The sequence below is a fragment of the Oryzias melastigma genome, linkage group LG16 (assembly GCF_002922805.2).
Source record: "Oryzias melastigma strain HK-1 linkage group LG16, ASM292280v2, whole genome shotgun sequence".
NCBI lineage: Eukaryota > Metazoa > Chordata > Actinopteri > Beloniformes > Adrianichthyidae > Oryzias > Oryzias melastigma.
The window spans coordinates 13,471,856-13,481,051 of NC_050527.1; the positions used below are offsets into that span (position 1 = coordinate 13,471,856).

Here is a 9,196-nt window from a genome sequence, read left to right on the forward strand (position 1 = left end):
GACTCGGTCTGGACCAATGGCCTTTTCCAGTCTGAAAACACCCTAGGATGGTAGTAAAGTGCTATAAGCAATGTATTCAGTTTTATGTCTGTTCTATGTGAAGGAATGAAAAGTATCCCATCGCAAAAAAAAAAATCAATTTTATAGTTTATTTGCACTTGATGTTACTGTAAGGGTTCAAAGAATGAAAGCCGATTGGTTAGCCCTGACATACTTTCACCTCACAAAATTTGACCCTCTTTGCCAAAAGTTTGGACACCCCTGATATAATCACAAGAAGACAATGGGTTTGTCTCGATTGCTTGCTTTAAGTAACGCTAACAAACTTAAGTTCGCACATGAAAAAAAAACAAAACAAGCAAATTAACTAGGAATTAGTTTAAGTCGCATAAGTCTATAAATTCCAAAGTACACCATGTAAAGCTTTAATCGCCTTTCAGAATTTGAATAACACTGGAAATACCAGAGGAAATTAAACTCTTTACAGCATAACATGTATGTATGTTAACAATAACACAAAAGACCATAAGATAGAAGGAAGTATGTGGATCTTGAATAAAAAAAATAGATAAAAACCCTTTTGTTTTTTAACTGTACGGTACATTTACCAAAGCAGACTAACCGTGGTTTGTTTTGATATAACATGGTAGGATAAGATAACAACAGAAGGTAAACCGACATATAAAACCAGAACAACAGCAAAAGACAGAGGGGATGATAAGATTGACGAGAGGGTGAAGATAAGCCAGATAAGAAACTGGAAAAGTGAGGGTACTACAACAATCAACTGATAATTACCTTGAAACAACAACATGACCTGTACCTGCTTGAACCTCTGCTCCCACAAGTTTTTACAGGCAAAATAAAGGCAACATTCTTGCTTCTTATGCAGGCTATTAGTCCAAAACCATGACATCTAACTCTCTGTTACGTCAACAAGCAAGAATTGAAACATTTAGGGTCAGAATTAGAAAGTGAGGAGTCTAAAATGTGCAAGTGTGGGAGGAGAAAGATGACAGGTGGCTTATTTCACTCGGGTTAACCTCTGGCAGATTAAGGTTTTGTGATGTATTACCAAAGAAAAAAAATGTTTTAATCAAAAATATGTTGACCTGTACCAGTTGATCCTCGAGTGACGTGAGGAATAAGCTGTTAAATGGAATTAGAGAACTTGTGTTGTGTTGTTTTGGAATAATAAAAAAAATAAAAAAACAAAAGCCTCAACATATTAAGTACTAACTTTGGCAAAATATGCAAGCAGGAAGACAAGAAGAAAGTTGTTTTTAAGTCATCTTTGTATGCAATGTGTGCAGAATATTATCCTAAGAGAAACTTTAACAACAACAATAACTACTGCCTCAAGACCAACTTAATTCCAAAGGATTACGCAGGCAGAAATGTTGCAAGAGATTTAACAAAGTTTCATAACTTATGCCATACAGAAAACTGTTTACAAGCACATGTGAACATCATGGGATGGAGATGATGCAATACAGTAATAATAAGAGAAAAAAAATGTTCCCACTACTAATTGTACGTTTGAACACCACAACAACTGATTGAACATTTTTATTACAGGTAATTTATGATTCTGCACCAATTTGCCACAACATCTAGAGTTCCAGGAGGCAGCAGTGCATCTACAACACTCTGATTCTGTAAACAGTACAAATAAAGATTAAATATTTGATACTTATAATGTTATAGAACTTTTTTGTCGAGTGAAAATTTTGAATGAAAAAGTATCAAACTAATCATTCTCGGCATGCTTAACTAGCATTTATTACAGAATAAAAATATTATAGATCCCATTGATCCATTAAGCAACAATGAAAAAAGTTGTACTTTTGTATGAACAAGTCATCTTACTTTCACACTGGGTACGTGAAGGATGTTATTGAACACAATGTTGTTCATGCTGGACTGTCGCTACCCGATACTATCGCATATCAGCCATCTACAGCTGAGAAATCTCGCAAATCTTTTTCTTTCTCTGCTCTAGTCCGAATTATGAAAGACTTGATGTCATATAATTCCAGTTGGGCACAAATAATTAATTTCCTTAACTGGTCCATACTGGGTTAATACACTGAGAAAATCATTTTAAAAGAAGGCTAGTGCTGTAGTCATCAGTTTGTCTTTAGTCTATTTGGATTTACCCTCTCCCTCCTATTGTGACATATACCTGCAACATTTTGTGATGGATATTATTAACAGACCATCAGTTGATCCTTGACAGGATGTTCTGTGTTGTCTCTGTTCAACTCTCCAGGGCAGGAACAATATCTATATTTTTGTGCCATCAAAAAATTTGAGATAAAAACTTATGCTGTGCTGTGAAAAAAAAAGCTTCTTGTACTATCTGAGGTTCAGAAGCATACCACTTCAACTTTGCTCTGTTTTTTTTTTATTTTTATGAAAAACTAATGACCCTCTGATTGCTCTCATGGTCCTTGACATGTCAAACATGTGACTACAAAGATATGGTCCGTTACCTTTGTATGCGTTTACATTTCTGACATTTTTGATGTCAAGACCACTGCCGTAAAGCCTTAGTTCTTGATGTCAAGTTATCCTAGTTTGACCACTTTGTGCTGCAAATCTGTGAAATTGTAAAAATATATTTTAAAAAATATTATTACTCCAGGGCTGCACGGTGGCGCAGTGATAAGCGCTCTTGCCTCACAGCGAGAAGGCCCCGGTTCAAATCCCAGCTGGGACCTTTCTGTGTGGAGTTTGCATGGTCTAGGACACCCCCCATTTTATCATGGAAAATGGGGGGTGTCCTAGACCTTTAACTTATTGCTGAAGGTCATTCTGCAAGTCACATGCAAATAAAAAGATAAAAACCTAACTTTGTAAAATTCTCTAGACATAGTTATGCTCCATTATTAGTTTTACTTTACTAAAGATTCTACTTAAGCTTCATATTGTTAGTGGCAGAGCTTGGGTTAACCTTTGAGACAGGACCCTTCATTTCTTTGGTGCTAATAATAAACTGGCTAACATGTCGGTGCAGTGTTAAGCTAGCAAAATATACAATAACTTTTACATGCACTCCAGTATGGTGATTATAACCGTATTTTTTCAGCATTATAAAGCGCACTTAAAAGCTTAAAACGACTACAGTAAACCAGGGCGTTTTATACATGATACATGCATTAATTCTGGTTGCCCTTCCTAATGTTAAAGCAATTTTGAGAGATGGACAACGCTCTATCAAGTATTTTTTTTTTTGTTTTACAATTTGCAAATAAGGTTGGATGTTATTGTGAATAGGCTAACATAGCTAACGTGTAGCTGTGTCGTACTATGCTTTTTTTCTGCGTTACTAAAAAGGATGGAGTTAGCATAATCACAGTTACATTTGTTTTAGCTGAATCAGTCTGTTTTTTACATGTTGCTAACAAGGTTGGGTGCTATTGTAAATACGCTAATGTAGCTAACATTTAGCCATGTCGGACTGTGGCTTTTTTATGCGTTACTAACAAGAGTGGGAGTTAGCGTAGTCACGTTTATTTTATTGGTATATGTGTTGCAAACGAGATTGGTAGTTACAGGTATTGTGAATATGCTAACATGGCTAACACTTGTAACGTGGCTAATGTGTAGTTTGTTACAAAGAAGTTCTAGAGTTACTATTAATTCAGTTAAAGTCTGACGGACTTATCTCTGACTTTTTTCTCTCTTAATGCACCTTGACTGAAGCCATTAAAAATAAAATAAACAGTCATAAGACACATTTATAAACTGTAAACACTGATTATACTTTCTGTAGTAATCAGATGATTCAAGTGACCATGTAAATAAAATTGTGTGATTTTCAGATATAGTTCATTATAGGAAATAGATTAAACAAAGCTAATTTTATCCCCAATACTTTGGTGTCATTGTGCCCTTCATCTGATTTACTCTGTGTCAATATATTAGACAAGTACAGAAGTTTCCAAAACCACAGAAAGTTTTAACTTTTTACTATTTGATTATGTGTTCTAAAAAAGATGGTCAATAGACTGCAAAACACTTACAAACGTATGCATTTCTAAAGTTCATGCAAATGCTTTAACACGTGTGCTCTCTTATGGGGTCCAGATGACCTGACTCTTATATTGATGTGTGGTCCCTCCCATGACAAATGTGGGCATGATCTAATGTCTGCCACAGATACCAGTGGAGATAAAAAAAAAAATCATTGGGAAAAAAAAAAGTTCAGCGTCGTTTTATGTAATATTTAATGTAAACATGCCTATGATAGCACAGGGGTTACGTTTAAAAATTTGCAATCTGGCTGACTTAATGACTAAATAGCAAAAGTTAAGGTGTGGCTTAATATGAAATTTTAAAACAAATTTAAAGCAATTTTTGCACGTTGTCATTTGTTTTCTGAAACTTGTTAGCTTCATTTGCAATATTGCAATCACGTGTTGCTCTTTACTCAAATTTTAGACTAAAACTGACTAACGACACTTCACAAATGAATAGTATTTATATACAAAGTCTCCCTGTTTTTGGACATAAATTGATTTTTATCTGGGAATTGTGTAAAATCTGCTTTTTAGTATCAAGAGTGATATTCTGTATTGATTTATTTGTCAAGCAAGAGCTAGTGACAAACTTTGCTGAGGTCTCTATGTAGGGTTAGCTGATGGTGTCATGACACCAGTGAGAGGGTATTAACAGAGTATAAGCCCCGACTAACCGGTGCTGAATGACTGCTAGGTGACGCAAGACCTCATGGAATGCTGCCTAGAGCATGACTGCAAGCTCTTATACCAGAAGCACCAGCTAAGAGGAGACCTCTGCCAGGTTCCAACCTTAACAACAGTCTCAACTTTGAACAACAATAGTAGCAGAAATGCCATTAGATGTAGACACATCTTAATATATGTAAAGGCTTAAATCATACCAGTCACAAAGACAAATTAGGGGATGATTAAGTATTGGGAGAACGTAAAATATACCCTAATTATGAGTACTGTCAAGCCTCAACATATTAATATGTACATTTGTGCACAGTATATCAGTCAAAAGTCTGTCAAAAAGAGTTTTTTGTAAAATATCTTGCAATAAATGCAGTCTGACAGATTGTAATCTTGACAGGTTCATGCCCCATCATGCCTGTGCTTACTTGTCATAGACTTGAAATAGCAAGTAGTCTGGGGTCTGGGGGGTGGGGGGGCACCTCAGTTGGTTGCCATGTGCACTGCTGTGTGACCAAAATTCAAATAAATAGCATGAGGAAATACAAATAAATATTAAAAAAACACCTAATTGCATGGGAAACTTTTAAGGAAAAACATCAATGTGTTTTCTCTGTGCAATTAATTCCCCCTTTGCTGAAACGCATTTATATTTAACTATTCAGAGACTAAATCCAAAAAAATCAAAATCTGGGTGTAAATTTAATTTAAGGGGTGGGGGATGGGAGAAATTGAATGGAGTGAAATTGAGAAAATTAACGAGAGTTAGTTGCAATTTGCAAATTGTGCCACCAGATGTCCCTATACCATTGCAACAATCCGGCCCTCAAAACAATTTTATTTTATTATCATTAATGGCCCGATGTTATCTTGCGCTTATTTCTAACTTGTATAATTTTGACATACATTTTTATGGAGAGTAAGAAAATTGAAAGTTATTCGAGGTTTAAGTTGATTTATTCTAGAATAATATTCCCGCCTGTTTTTAGTCATAAAAAGGTTAAAAAAGTCCCGTTTTGAAGGTTTTAAAATTTTTTTTAGAATATTTGATAAATGTTTATCCTGTTCGGCCCGAAACATAGGGTGTGATTTGGATTTTGGCCCCCTGTGTGATTGACTTTGACACCCCTGGTATACGCTGTCTTTTGCAATACCTAGATATTGTAGGTTGATATCGTGATAACGATACATTTTGCGATTTATTGTGCAGGCCTAATCGCAATCAAATCAAAGCTAAATTTTTTATGGTGTCTTGCATGTATTAACGCCAAGAATAAAAAAAAATGTTTCCTTTCCTATAACGCCAGTGTAAGTGCATCAATGTGTTTTTCTGCAATTAAATGCCTACATCCTTAAAGACTACACTGCATTAACATGTCAAGTGTTTTTTTTTTCTTTTCTTTTTTTAACAAGAACCTACAGCATTACGAATATTTTCTCACAAATTAGAATCAAGGCTGCTTCAAAGCCTCTTTCAAGTCTTACAAATTCCAAGTAAGAACATTGATTTACAGTCAACACCACTCAGCATCAATACTACCCAGAACTATAAATGTCTATGCAGCATTCTGCAGTGCTGAGACTTAAAGACCCACTCCAATTAAAATAGTCTTTTTTGGTGGTTTCAACATGTTCTTGTGGCATTTTTCTCACGATGGAGGCCATATATACAGAAAATTAAGCTTAAGGTTGCATTTCTGAGTATTTCTTTATTCAAATTGTTGTGAATCAGGAAATAAATGCTGATTGAGAAAGAGCGTATTTATGACATTCAAAAGTAGGGCTGGGTATCGATTATCATTTCCAGAAACAATTCGATTCACAACAGTTGAATCGATTCGATTCCAATTCTTTTTAGATTCTTTCAATTCCTCAATTCAATTTTGTGTTTACACATTTATCCATATTTGTGTGTTGTACATTATTAATCTACTATATAACTTGAATATATTTATATTAATCTGATACAGTTCACATATTGTAAAATGTTTTAGTGAAATAATGAGATTGTTAATATCATAGTGTTACATGTTTCTCAAAAGGAGAATTTCTAACAAAAATGTTCAGATCATTAACATTGTAAACATTGTTCTGCTTCTCCTGGAGGGTGTTTCAGTTCGGCCACTAGGTGGCGATCCCGCTGTAGCTTTTCACCTTATTCCAGAAGTAGAAGAAAGTATGAGGAAAAAAAACTTGTTTTAGACCACAGATAGCTACTTTAAACATATTTCCTTAAAAGAGTTTGGAAAATTCATGCCTGTGAGTTTATAAAGATGTTCATTTGGTCACCAATGTATGTTTAGGTTGACTGGGTGTTAGCATTAGCCGCCCCATGGGAAATTCCATTAAATGTTAGCCTCAAGCTAGTGGATTTCAGCTTTATGTGCTAAATCGCTTTATATTTTTTTATGAATTGATTTTTGGTCTGTTAAGCTTAAATTAATTAATCGGTTGTATTAACCCACCCACATTGAAAACATCCTAGGTCGGCCACAACTTGTAGACGACTAGATCCATGTGAGTACTTGGTTTCCTCGTCTCATCTGGCTCAGAACTGTACCACCGGGTAGTTCCAATATTTCTCGGCATTTTTGTTGCACTGGCAACAGATGGATGATGGGAAGTTGGGGCAGGCTTTGTTTCAAAAGTCCTGCCCACTACTCAATTTCTAACACTCCAACAACAATCATAATTAAAAGACCATTGGAAACTCTTGGAAAATACATCAAAAGATGATCGGAACAAGAACACGTTAAAAAACTAGGGTTATCATAAAAGACATGGTCTGTCGAGATGGCTCTCCATGAAGATATGGGCTGGGACTGACTTCATCTGCAGCTTTTTTAGAGTTTCGCAGAAATGTAATGTACTTTGATCGCGCCTGCTGCAGGGAAACGAGAAAGTAGATTACAGGCAAGACAGAGACGAGCAGATGCAGTATGTGCTTTGAAATAGCATCCGGAAAATGAATGAGGATAGAAAAAACTTCCATGTTTGGCAAGTTACTAAGGAGTACTCCAAAACAACCCTATCTGACAGCCTTATTTAAGGGGGAGCCATTGATCTGAACTTCAAACTGGGGTTTTTCTTCTATCTCCCAGGTCGACTGGAGGAATTTTCCTAGACATCCTCTGAGTGGGAGCTTACTAGACTGCAGGTCTAGTGAGGATCTCAGGGAAAACGCCTCCTCCTCCTCCTCCTCCTCCAATCTTAGGATAAAGCGATAAGGCGAGACTGGAACTCCCACACAACCGAGCTGGTGTTGAAACTTGGGGGGGTGAAAATAGTAGCAAGTGCTATGCAAGTGTGGGATCAAAATACCGTCCCCAGAGGGCGAGCAGAGCAGCACAGCTCCTCCAGAAAGGCGTGGAAAAAACGCATGACATGCTGCAGTTTACGGACATGCTTCGAGGAAGAATAAGTCCACGTTGAGCGTGGAAAGAAAGCATTAACAAATTATAAGAATATTTCAAATATATATATATATATATATCGATCGCATCGAATTCTTATGATATAACTTGTTTGGAAAGTTCACCGGCTTTTGGAGAAGGAGGCAGGTCTGACTGCGCGGTTTTACGCACAGTGCGCACATGTGTTCCGAAACAAGCATGTGTCATCCCAGCAGCAGCGCAGGGAACTTTTACCGCACTGACTAACCATCCCCAAACCGAGACGCGCGCGCGCACATTTGGACACATTCTATCAAACATATAATAGAATATATAAACCCCACAAACGCGCTCCTCACCTCAGAAAACGGAGCCGCTCAGGCAGGCAGACGAAAACACAGAGCGAAGATGAAGGACACTGGCCCCGGCGCAGGATCAGGCCACGTCGGTCAACATTCCCAGGCTGGACAGACTGACTGAGGCAAGAGGAGGAAGAAGAGGAGGAGGAGGAGGAAGAGGAGGAGGAGGAGGCAAAAACAGTGGCAGCAAAGACTGTAGGGCAGCTCATGTCATGCGGCCAAGGGAGGAGGACACGCACGTACACGCATACAAACCTGAACGCGCTCAATCAGCCCCTCCCCTTTCTGAAAAAAAAAAGGCCACGCCCATCACTGTCTCATGATGTGAGAAAAAGGGCGGGTCCAAAGGGTTACTCTGGTTCTCCCTCTTCTTTTTTTCCTTTTTAAAGAGCCAGATAAACAAAATATAGTTCGACTGTGCAAAATAAAAAGAATTTCTTTTTTGTCAGCTTATGTTTATTTTCAGGTTTCAGCCAACAGGTCTCTTACATATGATTATTTTTTAAACTAAAGGGGCCATACCATGATGTTCTTAAGCCTTTCAGAGTAAACTATATCCAAATACATGATCATATTTTACATTTGGAACACTATAAAATAAATCATTTATGAAATATTAGCTATTTTCACGAGTTTGTTTCTTACCGGGAAGTAAAACGAATCGATCCCTGAAGCTCCGCCCAGCTGCGTGATTCATGACGTCATCCTGGAACCGGCTTTTGTGAAAACAAACATCCAAACTTTT

The 9,196-nt window shown here is 37.1% G+C and overlaps 1 protein-coding gene across 1 annotated transcript in view; it reads right to left on the reverse strand.

Annotated features, from left to right (window-relative positions):
• grb10b (growth factor receptor-bound protein 10b) overlaps positions 1-8,751 on the reverse strand; it is a gene marked incomplete in the record, with an annotated part of 81,530 nt that extends 72,779 nt beyond the window's left edge. Inside the window, 1 exon segment of the mRNA XM_024267622.2 lies at positions 8,452-8,751.
• Positions 8,752-9,196: the final 445 nt, after the last annotated feature.